Raw genomic sequence first — 16,729 nt, 5'->3', positions numbered from 1 at the left:
AACTAAACAGTCCAGGTTCCTGATGTCAGTTTGTAGGGCTCCCTTGGGTGTATCAGGGTAGCACAAGTTTGAGGTGGGGACAACTTCGGTGTGGGGTCCATCCTTCGATATAACGATTTTTTGCAGTCAGGGCCAGGGGCCCCTGGGCACATCCTTTTTCCATTTTCCCTGGGAAAGAAAACTCAGCAGTCCAGGTTCCTGATGTCAGTTTGTAGGGCTCCCTTGGGTCTATCAGGGCAGCACAAGTTTGAGGTGGGGACAACTTCGGTGTGGGCTCCATCCTTCGATATAAGGATTTTTTGCAGTCAGGGCCAGGGGCCCCTTGGCACATCCTTTTTCCATTTTCCCTGGGAAAGAAAACTCAGCAGTCCAGGTTCCTGATGTCAGTTTGTAGGGCTCCCTTGGATGTATCAGGGTAGCACAAGTTTGAGGTGGGGACAACTTCGGTGTGGGCTCCATCCTTCGATATATGGATATTTTGCAGTCAGGGCCAGGGGCCCCTGGGCACATCCTTTTTCCATTTTCCCTGGGAAAGAAAACTCAGCAGTCCAGGTTCCTGATGTCAGTTTGTAGGGCTGCCTTGGGTTTATCAGGGCAGCACAAGTTTGAGGTGGGGACAACTTCGGTGTGGGGTCCATCCTTCGATATAAGGATTTTTTGCAGTCAAGGCCAGGAGCCCCTGGGCACATCCTTTTTCCATTTTCCCTGGGAAAGAAAACTCAGCAGTCCAGGTTCCTGATGTCAGTTTGTAGGGCTCCCTTGGATGTATCAGGGTAGCACAAGTTTGAGGTGGGGACAACTTCGGTGTGGGCTCCATCCTTCGATATAAGGATTTTTTGCAGTCAGGGCCAGGGGCCCCTGGGCACATCCTTTTTCCATTTTCCCTGGGAAAGAAAACTCAGCAGTCCAGGTTCCTGATGTCAGTTTGTAGGGCTCCCTTGGGTCTATCAGGGCAGCACAAGTTTGAGGTGGGGACAACTTCGGTGTGGGGTGCATCCTTCGATATAAGGATTTTTTGCAGTCAGGGCCAGGGGCCCCTGGGCACATCCTTTTTCCATTTTCCCTGGGAAAGAAAACTCAGCAGTCCAGGTTCCTGATGTCAATTTGTAGGGCTCCCTTGGGTGTATCAGGGCAGCACAAGTTTGAGGTGGGGACAACTTCGGTGTGGGGTCCATCCTTCGATATAAGGATTTTTTGCAGTCAGGGCCAGGGGACCCTGGGCACATCCTTTTTCCATTTTCCCTGGGAAAGAAAACTCAGCAGTCCAGGTTCCTGATGTCAGTTTGTAGGGCTCCCTTGGGTCTATCAGAGCAGCACAAGTTTGAGGTGGGGACAACTTCGGTGTGGGGTCCATCCTTCGATATAAGGATTCTTTGCAATGAGGTCCCTACCCAGGTCCAGGGGCCCCTGGGCACATCCTTTTTCCATTTTCCCTGGGAAAGAAAACTCAGCAGTCCAGGTTCCTGATGTCAGTTTGTAGGGCTCCCTTGGGTCTATCAGGGCAGCACAAGTTTGAGGTGGGGACAACTTCGGTGTGGGGTCCATCCTTCGATATAAGGATTCTTTGCAGTCAGGGCCAGGGGCCCCGGGGCACATCCTTTTTCCATTTTCCCTGGGAAAGAAAACTCAGCAGTCCAGGTTCCTGATGTCAGTTTGTAGGGCTCCCTTGGGTCTATCAGGGCAGCACAAGTTTGAGGTGGGGACAACTTCGGTGTGGGGTCCATCCTTCGATATAAGGATTTTTTGCAGTCAGGGCCAGGGGCCCCCGGGCACATCCTTTTTCCATTTTCCCTGGGAAAGAAAACTCAGCAGTCCAGGTTCCTGATGTCAGTTTGTAGGGCTCCCTTGGGTCTATCAGGGCAGCACAAGTTTGAGGTGGGGACAACTTCGGTGTGGGGTGCATCCTTCGATATAAGGATTTTTTTTAGTGAGGGCCCTGTCCAGGGCTAGGGGACCCTGGGCACATCCTTTTTCCATTTTCCCTGGGAAAGAAAACTCAGCAGTCCAGGTTCCTGATGTCAGTTTGTAGGGCTCCCTTGGGTCTATCAGGGCAGCACAAGTTTGAGGTGGGGACAACTTCGGTGTGGGGTGCATCCTTCGATATAAGGATTTTTTGCAGTCAGGGCCAGGGGCCCCTGGGCACATCCTTTTTCCATTTTCCCTGGGAAAGAAAACTCAGCAGTCCAGGTTCCTGATGTCAGTTTGTAGGGCTGCCTTGGGTCTATCAGGGCAGTACAAGTTTGAGGTGGGCACAGCTTCGGTGTGGGTTCCATCATTCAATATAAGGATATTTTGCAGTCAGGGCCAGGGGCCCCTGGGCACATACTTTTTCCTTTTTCCCTGGGAAAGAAAACTCAGCAGTCCAGGTTCCTGATGTCAGTTTGTAGGGTTCTCTTGGGTGTATCAGGGCAGCACAAGTTTATGGTGGGGACAACTTCGGTGTGGGGTCCATCCTTCGATATAAGGATTTTTTTCAGTCAGGGCCAGGGGCCCCCGGGCACAACCTTTGGCCATTTCCCCTGGGAAAGAAAACTCAGCAGTCCAGGTTCCTGATGTCAGTTTGTAGGGCTCCCTTGGGTCTATCAGGGCAGCACAAGTTTGAGGTGGGGACAACTTCGGTGTGGGGTCCATCCTTCGATATAAGGATTCTTTGCAGTCAGGGCCAGGGGCCCCGGGGCACATCCTTTTTCCATTTTCCCTGGGAAAGAAAACTCAGCAGTCCAGGTTCCTGATGTCAGTTTGTAGGGCTCCCTTGGGTCTATCAGGGCAGCACAAGTTTGAGGTGGGGACAACTTCGGTGTGGGGTCCATCCTTCGATATAAGGATTTTTTGCAGTCAGGGCCAGGGGCCCCCGGGCACATCCTTTTTCCATTTTCCCTGGGAAAGAAAACTCAGCAGTCCAGGTTCCTGATGTCAGTTTGTAGGGCTCCCTTGGATGTATCAGGGTAGCACAAGTTTGAGGTGGGGACAACTTCGGTGTGGGCTCCATCCTTCGATATATGGATATTTTGCAGTCAGGGCCAGGGGCCCCTGGGCACATCCTTTTTCCATTTTCCCTGGGAAAGAAAACTCAGCAGTCCAGGTTCCTGATGTCAGTTTGTAGGGCTGCCTTGGGTTTATCAGGGCAGCACAAGTTTGAGGTGGGGACAACTTCGGTGTGGGGTCCATCCTTCGATATAAGGATTTTTTGCAGTCAAGGCCAGGAGCCCCTGGGCACATCCTTTTTCCATTTTCCCTGGGAAAGAAAACTCAGCAGTCCAGGTTCCTGATGTCAGTTTGTAGGGCTCCCTTGGATGTATCAGGGTAGCACAAGTTTGAGGTGGGGACAACTTCGGTGTGGGCTCCATCCTTCGATATAAGGATTTTTTGCAGTCAGGGCCAGGGGCCCCTGGGCACAGCCTTTGGCCATTTTCCCTGGGAAAGAAAACTCAGCAGTCCAGGTTCCTGATGTCAGTTTGTAGGGCTCCCTTGGGTCTATCAGGGCAGCACAAGTTTGAGGTGGGGACAACTTCGGTGTGGGGTGCATCCTTCGATATAAGGATTTTTTGCAGTCAGGGCCAGGGGCCCCTGGGCACATCCTTTTTCCATTTTCCCTGGGAAAGAAAACTCAGCAGTCCAGGTTCCTGATGTCAATTTGTAGGGCTCCCTTGGGTGTATCAGGGCAGCACAAGTTTGAGGTGGGGACAACTTCGGTGTGGGGTCCATCCTTCGATATAAGGATTTTTTGCAGTCAGGGCCAGGGGACCCTGGGCACATCCTTTTTCCATTTTCCCTGGGAAAGAAAACTCAGCAGTCCAGGTTCCTGATGTCAGTTTGTAGGGCTCCCTTGGGTCTATCAGAGCAGCACAAGTTTGAGGTGGGGACAACTTCGGTGTGGGGTCCATCCTTCGATATAAGGATTCTTTGCAATGAGGTCCCTACCCAGGTCCAGGGGCCCCTGGGCACATCCTTTTTCCATTTTCCCTGGGAAAGAAAACTCAGCAGTCCAGGTTCCTGATGTCAGTTTGTAGGGCTCCCTTGGGTCTATCAGGGCAGCACAAGTTTGAGGTGGGGACAACTTCGGTGTGGGGTCCATCCTTCGATATAAGGATTCTTTGCAGTCAGGGCCAGGGGCCCCGGGGCACATCCTTTTTCCATTTTCCCTGGGAAAGAAAACTCAGCAGTCCAGGTTCCTGATGTCAGTTTGTAGGGCTCCCTTGGGTCTATCAGGGCAGCACAAGTTTGAGGTGGGGACAACTTCGGTGTGGGGTCCATCCTTCGATATAAGGATTTTTTGCAGTCAGGGCCAGGGGCCCCCGGGCACATCCTTTTTCCATTTTCCCTGGGAAAGAAAACTCAGCAGTCCAGGTTCCTGATGTCAGTTTGTAGGGCTCCCTTGGGTCTATCAGGGCAGCACAAGTTTGAGGTGGGGACAACTTCGGTGTGGGGTGCATCCTTCGATATAAGGATTTTTTTTAGTGAGGGCCCTGTCCAGGGCTAGGGGACCCTGGGCACATCCTTTTTCCATTTTCCCTGGGAAAGAAAACTCAGCAGTCCAGGTTCCTGATGTCAGTTTGTAGGGCTCCCTTGGGTCTATCAGGGCAGCACAAGTTTGAGGTGGGGACAACTTCGGTGTGGGGTGCATCCTTCGATATAAGGATTTTTTGCAGTCAGGGCCAGGGGCCCCTGGGCACATCCTTTTTCCATTTTCCCTGGGAAAGAAAACTCAGCAGTCCAGGTTCCTGATGTCAGTTTGTAGGGCTGCCTTGGGTCTATCAGGGCAGTACAAGTTTGAGGTGGGCACAGCTTCGGTGTGGGTTCCATCATTCAATATAAGGATATTTTGCAGTCAGGGCCAGGGGCCCCTGGGCACATACTTTTTCCTTTTTCCCTGGGAAAGAAAACTCAGCAGTCCAGGTTCCTGATGTCAGTTTGTAGGGTTCTCTTGGGTGTATCAGGGCAGCACAAGTTTATGGTGGGGACAACTTCGGTGTGGGGTCCATCCTTCGATATAAGGATTTTTTTCAGTCAGGGCCAGGGGCCCCCGGGCACAACCTTTGGCCATTTCCCCTGGGAAAGAAAACTCAGCAGTCCAGGTTCCTGATGTCAGTTTGTAGGGCTCCCTTGGGTCTATCAGGGCAGCACAAGTTTGAGGTGGGGACAACTTCGGTGTGGGGTCCATCCTTCGATATAAGGATTCTTTGCAGTCAGGGCCAGGGGCCCCGGGGCACATCCTTTTTCCATTTTCCCTGGGAAAGAAAACTCAGCAGTCCAGGTTCCTGATGTCAGTTTGTAGGGCTCCCTTGGGTCTATCAGGGCAGCACAAGTTTGAGGTGGGGACAACTTCGGTGTGGGGTCCATCCTTCGATATAAGGATTTTTTGCAGTCAGGGCCAGGGGCCCCCGGGCACATCCTTTTTCCATTTTCCCTGGGAAAGAAAACTCAGCAGTCCAGGTTCCTGATGTCAGTTTGTAGGGCTCCCTTAGGTCTATCAGGGCAGCACAAGTTTGAGGTGGGGACAACTTCGGTGTGGGGTGCATCCTTCAATATAAGGATTTTTTTTAGTGAGGGCCCTGTCCAGGGCTAGGGGACCCTGGGCACATCCTTTTTCCATTTTCCCTGGGAAAGAAAACTCAGCAGTCCAGGTTCCTGATGTCAGTTTGTAGGGCTCCCTTGGGTCTATCAGGGCAGTACAAGTTTGAGGTGGGCACAGCTTCGGTGTGGGTTCCATCATTCAATATAAGGATATTTTGCAGTCAGGGCCAGGGGCCCCTGGGCACATCCTTTTTCCATTTTCCCTGGGAAAGAAAACTCAGCAGTCCAGGTTCCTGATGTCAGTTTGTAGGGCTGCCTTGGGTTTATCAGGGCAGCACAAGTTTGAGGTGGGGACAACTTCGGTGTGGGGTCCATCCTTCGATATAAGGATTCTTTGCAATGAGGTCCCTACCCAGGTCCAGGGGCCCCTGGGCACATCATTTGGCCATTTTCCCTGGGAAAGAAAACTCAGCAGTCCAGGTTCCTGATGTCAGTTTGTATGGCTCCCTTGGGTCTATCAGGGCAGCACAAGTTTGAGGTGGGGACAACTTCGGTGTGGGGTCCATCCTTCGATATAAGAATTTTTTGCAGTGAGGTCCCTGCCCAGGGCCGGGGCCCCTGGGCACATCCTTTTTCCATTTTCCCTGGGAAAGAAAACTCAGCAGTCCAGGTTCCTGATGTCAGTTTGTAGGGCTCCCTTGGGTCTATCAGAGCAGCACAAGTTTGAGGTGGGGACAACTTCGGTGTGGGGTCCATCCTTCGATATAAGGATTCTTTGCAATGAGGTCCCTACCCAGGTCCAGGGGCCCCTGGGCACATCATTTGGCCATTTTCCCTGGGAAAGAAAACTCAGCAGTCCAGGTTCCTGATGTCAGTTTGTAGGGCTCCCTTGGGTCTATCAGGGCAGCACAAGTTTGAGGTGGGGACAACTTCGGTGTGGGGTCCATCCTTCGATATAAGGATTTTTTTCAGTCAGGGCCTGGCCCCCCGGGCACAACCTTTGGCCATTTTCCCTGGGAAAGAAAACTCAGCAGTCCAGGTTCCTGATGTCAGTTTGTAGGGCTCCCTTGGGTCTATCAGGGCAGCACAAGTTTGAGGTGGGGACAACTTCGGTGTGGGGTCCATCCTTCGATATAAGGATTCTTTGCAGTCAGGGCCAGGGGCCCCCGGGCACATCCTTTTTCCATTTTCCCTGGGAAAGAAAACTCAGCAGTCCAGGTTCCTGATGTCAGTTTGTAGGGCTCCCTTGGGTGTATCAGGGCAGCACAAGTTTGAGGTGGGGACAACTTCGGTGTGGGGTCCATCCTTCGATATAAGGATTCTTTGCAGTCAGGGCCAGGGGCCCCTGGGCACATCATTTGGCCATTTTCCCTGGGAAAGAAAACTCAGCAGTCCAGGTTCCTGATGTGAGTTTGTAGGGCTCCCTTGGGTGTATCAGGGCAGCACAAGTTTGAGGTGGGGACAACTTCGGTGTGGGGTCCATCCTTCGATATAAGGATTTTTTTTAGTGAGGGCCCTGTCCAGGGCTAGGGGACCCTGGGCACATCCTTTTTCCATTTTCCCTGGGAAAGAAAACTCAGCAGTCCAGGTTCCTGATGTCAGTTTGTAGGGCTCCCTTGGGTCTATCAGGGCAGCACAAGTTTGAGGTGGGGACAACTTCGGTGTGGGGTGCATCCTTCGATATAAGGATTTTTTGCAGTCAGGGCCAGGGGCCCCTGGGCACATCCTTTTTCCATTTTCCCTGGGAAAGAAAACTCAGCAGTCCAGGTTCCTGATGTCAGTTTGTAGGGCTGCCTTGGGTCTATCAGGGCAGTACAAGTTTGAGGTGGGCACAGCTTCGGTGTGGGTTCCATCATTCAATATAAGGATATTTTGCAGTCAGGGCCAGGGGCCCCTGGGCACATCCTTTTTCCATTTTCCCTGGGAAAGAAAACTCAGCAGTCCAGGTTCCTGATGTCAGTTTGTAGGGCTGCCTTGGGTCTATCAGGGCAGCACAAGTTTGAGGTGGGGACAACTTCGGTGTGGGGTCCATCCTTCGATATAAGGATTTTTTGCAGTGAGGTCCCTGCCCAGGGCCGGGGCCCCTGGGCACATCCTTTTTCCATTTTCCCTGGGAAAGAAAACTCAGCAGTCCAGGTTCCTGATGTCAGTTTGTAGGGCTCCCTTGGGTCTATCAGGGCAGCACAAGTTTGACGTGGGGACAACTTCGGTGCGGGGTCCATCCTTCGATATAAGGATTCTTTGCAATGAGGTCCCTACCCAGGTCCAGGGGCCCCTGGGCACATCATTTGGCCATTTTCCCTGGGAAAGAAAACTCAGCAGTCCAGGTTCCTGATGTCAGTTTGTAGGGCTCCCTTGGGTCTATCAGGGCAGCACAAGTTTGAGGTGGGGACAACTTCGGTGTGGGGTCCATCCTTCGATATAAGGATTTTTTTCAGTCAGGGCCTGGGGCCCCCGGGCACAACCTTTGGCCATTTTCCCTGGGAAAGAAAACTCAGCAGTCCAGGTTCCTGATGTCAGTTTGTAGGGCTCCCTTGGGTCTATCAGGGCAGCACAAGTTTGAGGTGGGGACAACTTCGGTGTGGGGTCCATCCTTCGATATATGGATTCTTTGCAGTCAGGGCCAGGGGCCCCCGGGCACATCCTTTTTCCATTTTCCCTGGGAAAGAAAACTCAGCAGTCCAGGTTCCTGATGTCAGTTTGTAGGGCTCCCTTGGGTGTATCAGGGCAGCACAAGTTTGAGGTGGGGACAACTTCGGTGTGGGGTCCATCCTTCGATATAAGGATTTTTTGCAGTCAGGGCCAGGGGCCCCCGGGCACATCCTTTTTCCATTTTCCCTGGGAAAGAAAACTCAGCAGTCCAGGTTCCTGATGTCAGTTTGTAGGGCTCCCTTGGGTCTATCAGGGCAGCACAAGTTTGAGGTGGGGACAACTTCGGTGTGGGGTCCATCCTTCGATATAAGGATTTTTTTTAGTGAGGGCCCTGTCCAGGGCTAGGGGACCCTGGGCACATCCTTTTTCCATTTTCCCTGGGAAAGAAAACTCAGCAGTCCAGGTTCCTGATGTCAGTTTGTAGGGCTCCCTTGGGTCTATCAGGGCAGCACAAGTTTGAGGTGGGGACAACTTCGGTGTGGGGTCCATCCTTCGATATAAGGATTTTTTGCAGTCAGGGCCAGGGGCCCCTGGGCACATCCTTTTTCCATTTTCCCTGGGAAAGAAAACTCAGCAGTCCAGGTTCCTGATGTCAGTTTGTAGGGCTCCCTTGGGTCTATCAGGGCAGTACAAGTTTGAGGTGGGCACAGATTCGGTGTGGGTTCCATCCTTCAATATAAGGATATTTTGCAGTCAGGGCCAGGGGCCCCTGGGCACATCCTTTGGCCATTTTCCCTGGGAAAGAAAACTCAGCAGTCCAGGTTCCTGATGTCAGTTTGTAGGGCTGCCTTGGGTTTATCAGGGCAGCACAAGTTTGAGGTGGGGACAACTTCGGTGTGGGGTCCATCCTTCGATATAAGGATTTTTTGCAGTCAGGGCCAGGGGACCCTGGGCACATCCTTTTTCCATTTTCCCTGGGAAAGAAAACTCAGCAGTCCAGGTTCCTGATGTCAGTTTGTAGGGCTCCCTTGGGTCTATCAGGGCAGCACAAGTTTGAGGTGGGGACAACTTCGGTGTGGGGTCCATCCTTCGATATAAGGATTCTTTGCAACGAGGTCCCTACCCAGGTCCAGGGGCCCCTGGGCACATCATTTGGCCATTTTCCCTGGGAAAGAAAACTCAGCAGTCCAGGTTCCTGATGTCAGTTTGTAGGGCTCCCTTGGGTCTATCAGGGCAGCACAAGTTTGAGGTGGGGACAACTTCGGTGCGGGGTCCATCCTTCGATATAAGGATTTTTTTCAGTCAGGGCCAGGGGCCCCCGGGCACAACCTTTGGCCATTTTCCCTGGGAAAGAAAGCTCAGCAGTCCAGGTTCCTGATGTCAGTTTGTAGGGCTCCCTTGGGTCTATCAGGGCAGCACAAGTTTGAGGTGGGGACAACTTCGGTGTGGGCTCCATCCTTCGATATAAGGATACTTTGCAGTCAGGGCCAGGGGCCCCCGGGAACATCCTTTTTCCTTTTTCCCTGGGAAAGAAAACTCAGCAGTCCAGGTTCCTGATGTCAGTTTGTAGGGTTCTCTTGGGTGTATCAGGGCAGCACAAGTTTGAGGTGGGGACAACTTCGGTGTGGGGTCCATCCTTCGATATAAGGATTTTTTTCAGTCAGGGCCAGGGGCCCCCGGGCACAACCTTTGGCCATTTTCCCTGGGAAAGAAAACTCAGCAGTCCAGGTTCCTGATGTCAGTTTGTAGGGCTCCCTTGGGTCTATCAGGGCAGCACAAGTTTGAGGTGGGGACAACTTCGGTGTGGGGTCCATCCTTCGATATAAGGATTTTTTGCAGTCAGGGCCAGGGGCCCCTGGGCACATCCTTTTTCCATTTTCCCTGGGAAAGAAAACTCAGCAGTCCAGGTTCCTGATGTCAGTTTGTAGGGCTGCCTTGGGTCTATCAGGGCAGTACAAGTTTGAGGTGGGCACAGCTTCGGTGTGGGTTCCATCCTTCAATATAAGGATATTTTGCAGTCAGGGCCAGGGGCCCCTGGGCACATCCTTTTTCCATTTTCCCTGGGAAAGAAAACTCAGCAGTCCAGGTTCCTGATGTCAGTTTGTAGGGCTCCCTTGGGTCTATCAGGGCAGCACAAGTTTGAGGTGGGGACAACTTCGGTGTGGGGTGCATCCTTCGATATAAGGATTTTTTGCAGTCAGGGCCAGGGGCCCTTGGGCACATCCTTTTTCCATTTTCCCTGGGAAAGAAAACTCAGCAGTCCAGGTTCCTGATGTCAGTTTGTAGGGCTCCCTTGGGTCTATCAGGGCAGCACAAGTTTGAGGTGGGGACAACTTCGGTGTGGGGTCCATCCTTCGATATAAGGATTTTTGCAGTCAGGGCCAGGGGCCCCTGGGCACATCCTTTTTCCATTTTCCCTGGGAAAGAAAACTCAGCAGTCCAGGTTCCTGATGTCAGTTTGTAGGGCTCCCTTGGGTCTATCAGGGCAGCACAAGTTTGAGGTGGGGACAACTTCGGTGTGGGCTCCATCCTTCGATATAAGGATTTTTTGCAGTGAGGTCCCTGCCCAGGGCCGGGGCCCGTGGGCACATCCTTTTTCCATTTTCCCTGGGAAAGAAAACTCAGCAGTCCAGGTTCCTGATGTCAGTTTGTAGGGCTCCCTTGGGTCTATCAGGGCAGCACAAGTTTGAGGTGGGGACAACTTCGGTGTGGGCTCCATCCTTCGATATAAGGATTTTTTGCAGTCAGGGCCAGGGGCCCCAGGGCACATCCTTTTTCCATTTTCCCTGGGAAAGAAAACTCAGCAGTCCAGGTTCCTGATATCAGTTTGTAGGTTTCTCTTGGGTCTATCAGGGCAGCACAAGTTTGAGGTGGGGAGAACTTCGGTGTGGGGTCCATCCTTCGATATAAGGATTTTTTGCAGTCATGGCCAGGGGCCCCTGGGCACATCCTTTTTCCATTTTCCCTGGGAAAGAAAACTCAGCAGTCCAGGTTCCTGATGTCAGTTTGTAGGGCTCCCTTGGGTCTATCAGGGCAGCACAAGTTTGAGGTGGGGACAACTTCGGTGTGGGGTGCATCCTTCGATATAAGGATTTTTTGCAGTCAGGGCCAGGGGCCCCTGGGCACATCCTTTTTCCATTTTCCCTGGGAAAGAAAACTCAGCAGTCCAGGTTCCTGATGTCAGTTTGTAGGGCTGCCTTGGGTCTATCAGGGCAGTACAAGTTTGAGGTGGGCACAGCTTCGGTGTGGGTTCCATCCTTCAATATAAGGATATTTTGCAGTCAGGGCCAGGGGCCCCTGGGCACATCCTTTTTCCATTTTCCCTGGGAAAGAAAACTCAGCAGTCCAGGTTCCTGATGTCAGTTTGTAGGGCTCCCTTGGGTCTATCAGGGCAGCACAAGTTTGAGGTGGGGACAACTTCGGTGTGGGGTGCATCCTTCGATATAAGGATTTTTTGCAGTCAGGGCCAGGGGCCCTTGGGCACATCCTTTTTCCATTTTCCCTGGGAAAGAAAACTCAGCAGTCCAGGTTCCTGATGTCAGTTTGTAGGGCTCCCTTGGGTCTATCAGGGCAGCACAAGTTTGAGGTGGGGACAACTTCGGTGTGGGGTCCATCCTTCGATATAAGGATTTTTGCAGTCAGGGCCAGGGGCCCCTGGGCACATCCTTTTTCCATTTTCCCTGGGAAAGAAAACTCAGCAGTCCAGGTTCCTGATGTCAGTTTGTAGGGCTCCCTTGGGTCTATCAGGGCAGCACAAGTTTGAGGTGGGGACAACTTCGGTGTGGGCTCCATCCTTCGATATAAGGATTTTTTGCAGTGAGGTCCCTGCCCAGGGCCGGGGCCCGTGGGCACATCCTTTTTCCATTTTCCCTGGGAAAGAAAACTCAGCAGTCCAGGTTCCTGATGTCAGTTTGTAGGGCTCCCTTGGGTCTATCAGGGCAGCACAAGTTTGAGGTGGGGACAACTTCGGTGTGGGCTCCATCCTTCGATATAAGGATTTTTTGCAGTCAGGGCCAGGGGCCCCAGGGCACATCCTTTTTCCATTTTCCCTGGGAAAGAAAACTCAGCAGTCCAGGTTCCTGATATCAGTTTGTAGGGTTCTCTTGGGTGTATCAGGGCAGCACAAGTTTGAGGTGGGGAGAACTTCGGTGTGGGGTCCATCCTTCGATATAAGGATTTTTTGCAGTCATGGCCAGGGGCCCCTGGGCACATCCTTTTTCCATTTTCCCTGGGAAAGAAAACTCAGCAGTCCAGGTTCCTGATGTCAGTTTGTAGGGCTCCCTTGGGTCTATCAGGGCAGCACAAGTTTGAGGTGGGGACAACTTCGGTGCGGGGTCCATCCTTCGATATAAGGATTTTTTTCAGTCAGGGCCAAGGGCTCCCGGGCACAACCTTTGGCCATTTTCCCTGGGAAAGAAAACTCAGCAGTCCAGGTTCCTGATGTCAGTTTGTAGGGCTCCCTTGGGTGTATCAGGGCAGCACAAGTTTGAGGTGGGGACAACTTCGGTGTGGGGTCCATCCTTCGATATTAGGATTTTTTTTAGTGAGGGCCCTGTCCAGGGCTAGGGGACCCTGGGCACATCCTTTTTCCATTTTCCCTGGGAAAGAAAACTCAGCAGTCCAGGTTCCTGATGTCAGTTTGTAGGGCTGCCTTGGGTTTATCAGGGCAGCACAAGTTTGAGGTGGGGACAACTTCGGTGTGGGGTCCATCCTTCGATATAAGGATTTTTTGCAGTCAGGGCCAGGAGCCCCTGGGCACATCCTTTTTCCATTTTCCCTGGGAAAGAAAACTCAGCAGTCCAGGTTCCTGATGTCAGTTTGTAGGGCTCCCTTGGGTGTATCAGGGCAGCACAAGTTTGAGGTGGGGACAACTTCGGTGTGGGCTCCATCCTTCGATATAAGGATTTTTTGCAGTCAGGGCCAGGGGCCCCTGGGCACATCCTTTTTCCATTTTCCCTGGGAAAGAAAACTCAGCAGTCCAGGTTCCTGATGTCAGTTTGTAGGGCTCCCTTGGGTCTATCAGGGCAGCACAAGTTTGACGTGGGGACAACTTCGGTGCGGGGTCCATCCTTCGATATAAGGATTCTTTGCAATGAGGTCCCTACCCAGGTCCAGGGGCCCCTGGGCACATCATTTGGCCATTTTCCCTGGGAAAGAAAACTCAGCAGTCCAGGTTCCTGATGTCAGTTTGTAGGGCTCCCTTGGGTCTATCAGGGCAGCACAAGTTTGAGGTGGGGACAACTTCGGTGTGGGGTCCATCCTTCGATATAAGGATTTTTTTCAGTCAGGGCCTGGGGCCCCCGGGCACAACCTTTGGCCATTTTCCCTGGGAAAGAAAACTCAGCAGTCCAGGTTCCTGATGTCAGTTTGTAGGGCTCCCTTGGGTCTATCAGGGCAGCACAAGTTTGAGGTGGGGACAACTTCGGTGTGGGGTCCATCCTTCGATATATGGATTCTTTGCAGTCAGGGCCAGGGGCCCCCGGGCACATCCTTTTTCCATTTTCCCTGGGAAAGAAAACTCAGCAGTCCAGGTTCCTGATGTCAGTTTGTAGGGCTCCCTTGGGTCTATCAGGGCAGCACAAGTTTGAGGTGGGGACAACTTCGGTGTGGGGTCCATCCTTCGATATAAGGATTTTTTTTAGTGAGGGCCCTGTCCAGGGCTAGGGGACCCTGGGCACATCCTTTTTCCATTTTCCCTGGGAAAGAAAACTCAGCAGTCCAGGTTCCTGATGTCAGTTTGTAGGGCTCCCTTGGGTCTATCAGGGCAGCACAAGTTTGAGGTGGGGACAACTTCGGTGTGGGGTCCATCCTTCGATATAAGGATTTTTTGCAGTCAGGGCCAGGGGCCCCTGGGCACATCCTTTTTCCATTTTCCCTGGGAAAGAAAACTCAGCAGTCCAGGTTCCTGATGTCAGTTTGTAGGGCTCCCTTGGGTCTATCAGGGCAGTACAAGTTTGAGGTGGGCACAGATTCGGTGTGGGTTCCATCCTTCAATATAAGGATATTTTGCAGTCAGGGCCAGGGGCCCCTGGGCACATCCTTTGGCCATTTTCCCTGGGAAAGAAAACTCAGCAGTCCAGGTTCCTGATGTCAGTTTGTAGGGCTCCCTTGGGTCTATCAGGGCAGCACAAGTTTGAGGTGGGGACAACTTCGGTGTGGGGTCCATCCTTCGATATAAGGATTCTTTGCAACGAGGTCCCTACCCAGGTCCAGGGGCCCCTGGGCACATCATTTGGCCATTTTCCCTGGGAAAGAAAACTCAGCAGTCCAGGTTCCTGATGTCAGTTTGTAGGGCTCCCTTGGGTCTATCAGGGCAGCACAAGTTTGAGGTGGGGACAACTTCGGTGCGGGGTCCATCCTTCGATATAAGGATTTTTTTCAGTCAGGGCCAGGGGCCCCCGGGCACAACCTTTGGCCATTTTCCCTGGGAAAGAAAGCTCAGCAGTCCAGGTTCCTGATGTCAGTTTGTAGGGCTCCCTTGGGTCTATCAGGGCAGCACAAGTTTGAGGTGGGGACAACTTCGGTGTGGGCTCCATCCTTCGATATAAGGATACTTTGCAGTCAGGGCCAGGGGCCCCCGGGAACATCCTTTTTCCTTTTTCCCTGGGAAAGAAAACTCAGCAGTCCAGGTTCCTGATGTCAGTTTGTAGGGTTCTCTTGGGTGTATCAGGGCAGCACAAGTTTGAGGTGGGGACAACTTCGGTGTGGGGTCCATCCTTCGATATAAGGATTTTTTGCAGTCAGGGCCAGGGGCCCTTGGGCACATCCTTTTTCCATTTTCCCTGGGAAAGAAAACTCAGCAGTCCAGGTTCCTGATGTCAGTTTGTAGGGCTGCCTTGGGTCTATCAGGGCAGTACAAGTTTGAGGTGGGCACAGCTTCGGTGTGGGTTCCATCCTTCAATATAAGGATATTTTGCAGTCAGGGCCAGGGGCCCCTGGGCACATCCTTTTTCCATTTTCCCTGGGAAAGAAAACTCAGCAGTCCAGGTTCCTGATGTCAGTTTGTAGGGCTCCCTTGGGTCTATCAGGGCAGCACAAGTTTGAGGTGGGGACAACTTCGGTGTGGGGTGCATCCTTCGATATAAGGATTTTTTGCAGTCAGGGCCAGGGGCCCTTGGGCACATCCTTTTTCCATTTTCCCTGGGAAAGAAAACTCAGCAGTCCAGGTTCCTGATGTCAGTTTGTAGGGCTCCCTTGGGTCTATCAGGGCAGCACAAGTTTGAGGTGGGGACAACTTCGGTGTGGGGTCCATCCTTCGATATAAGGATTTTTGCAGTCAGGGCCAGGGGCCCCTGGGCACATCCTTTTTCCATTTTCCCTGGGAAAGAAAACTCAGCAGTCCAGGTTCCTGATGTCAGTTTGTAGGGCTCCCTTGGGTCTATCAGGGCAGCACAAGTTTGAGGTGGGGACAACTTCGGTGTGGGCTCCATCCTTCGATATAAGGATTTTTTGCAGTGAGGTCCCTGCCCAGGGCCGGGGCCCGTGGGCACATCCTTTTTCCATTTTCCCTGGGAAAGAAAACTCAGCAGTCCAGGTTCCTGATGTCAGTTTGTAGGGCTCCCTTGGGTCTATCAGGGCAGCACAAGTTTGAGGTGGGGACAACTTCGGTGTGGGCTCCATCCTTCGATATAAGGATTTTTTGCAGTCAGGGCCAGGGGCCCCAGGGCACATCCTTTTTCCATTTTCCCTGGGAAAGAAAACTCAGCAGTCCAGGTTCCTGATGTCAGTTTGTAGGGCTCCCTTGGGTCTATCAGGGCAGCACAAGTTTGAGGTGGGGACAACTTCGGTGTGGGGTGCATCCTTCGATATAAGGATTTTTTGCAGTCAGGGCCAGGGGCCCTTGGGCACATCCTTTTTCCATTTTCCCTGGGAAAGAAAACTCAGCAGTCCAGGTTCCTGATGTCAGTTTGTAGGGCTCCCTTGGGTGTATCAGGGCAGCACAAGTTTGAGGTGGGGACAACTTCGGTGTGGGGTCCATCCTTCGATATAAGGATTTTTGCAGTCAGGGCCAGGGGCCCCTGGGCACATCCTTTTTCCATTTTCCCTGGGAAAGAAAACTCAGCAGTCCAGGTTCCTGATGTCAGTTTGTAGGGCTCCCTTGGGTCTATCAGGGCAGCACAAGTTTGAGGTGGGGACAACTTCGGTGTGGGGTCCATCCTTCGATATATGGATTCTTTGCAGTCAGGGCCAGGGGCCCCCGGGCACATCCTTTTTCCATTTTCCCTGGGAAAGAAAACTCAGCAGTCCAGGTTCCTGATGTCAGTTTGTAGGGCTCCCTTGGGTGTATCAGGGCAGCACAAGTTTGAGGTGGGGACAACTTCGGTGTGGGGTCCATCCTTCGATATAAGGATTTTTTGCAGTCAGGGCCAGGGGCCCCCGGGCACATCCTTTTTCCATTTTCCCTGGGAAAGAAAACTCAGCAGTCCAGGTTCCTGATGTCAGTTTGTAGGGCTCCCTTGGGTCTATCAGGGCAGCACAAGTTTGAGGTGGGGACAACTTCGGTGTGGGGTCCATCCTTCGATATAAGGATTTTTTTTAGTGAGGGCCCTGTCCAGGGCTAGGGGACCCTGGGCACATCCTTTTTCCATTTTCCCTGGGAAAGAAAACTCAGCAGTCCAGGTTC

At 52.5% G+C, this 16,729-nt stretch overlaps 1 long non-coding RNA gene across 1 annotated transcript in view; it reads right to left on the bottom strand.

The window, feature by feature from the left end:
- Window positions 1–230: 230 nt before the first annotated feature.
- The window catches only part of LOC110472503 (uncharacterized), a 73,590-nt gene continuing 57,091 nt past the window's right edge, over window positions 231–16,729 (bottom strand). Inside the window, exon 4 of the long non-coding RNA XR_002465727.2 lies at window positions 231–16,729. This exon is cut by the window's right edge and continues 14,164 nt beyond it. This is a non-coding gene — a long non-coding RNA (uncharacterized LOC110472503).

Source organism: Lonchura striata, chromosome 24 (assembly GCF_046129695.1).
Source record: "Lonchura striata isolate bLonStr1 chromosome 24, bLonStr1.mat, whole genome shotgun sequence".
Lineage (NCBI taxonomy): Eukaryota > Metazoa > Chordata > Aves > Passeriformes > Estrildidae > Lonchura > Lonchura striata.
This window is presented reverse-complemented; position numbering and strand designations above follow the sequence as displayed.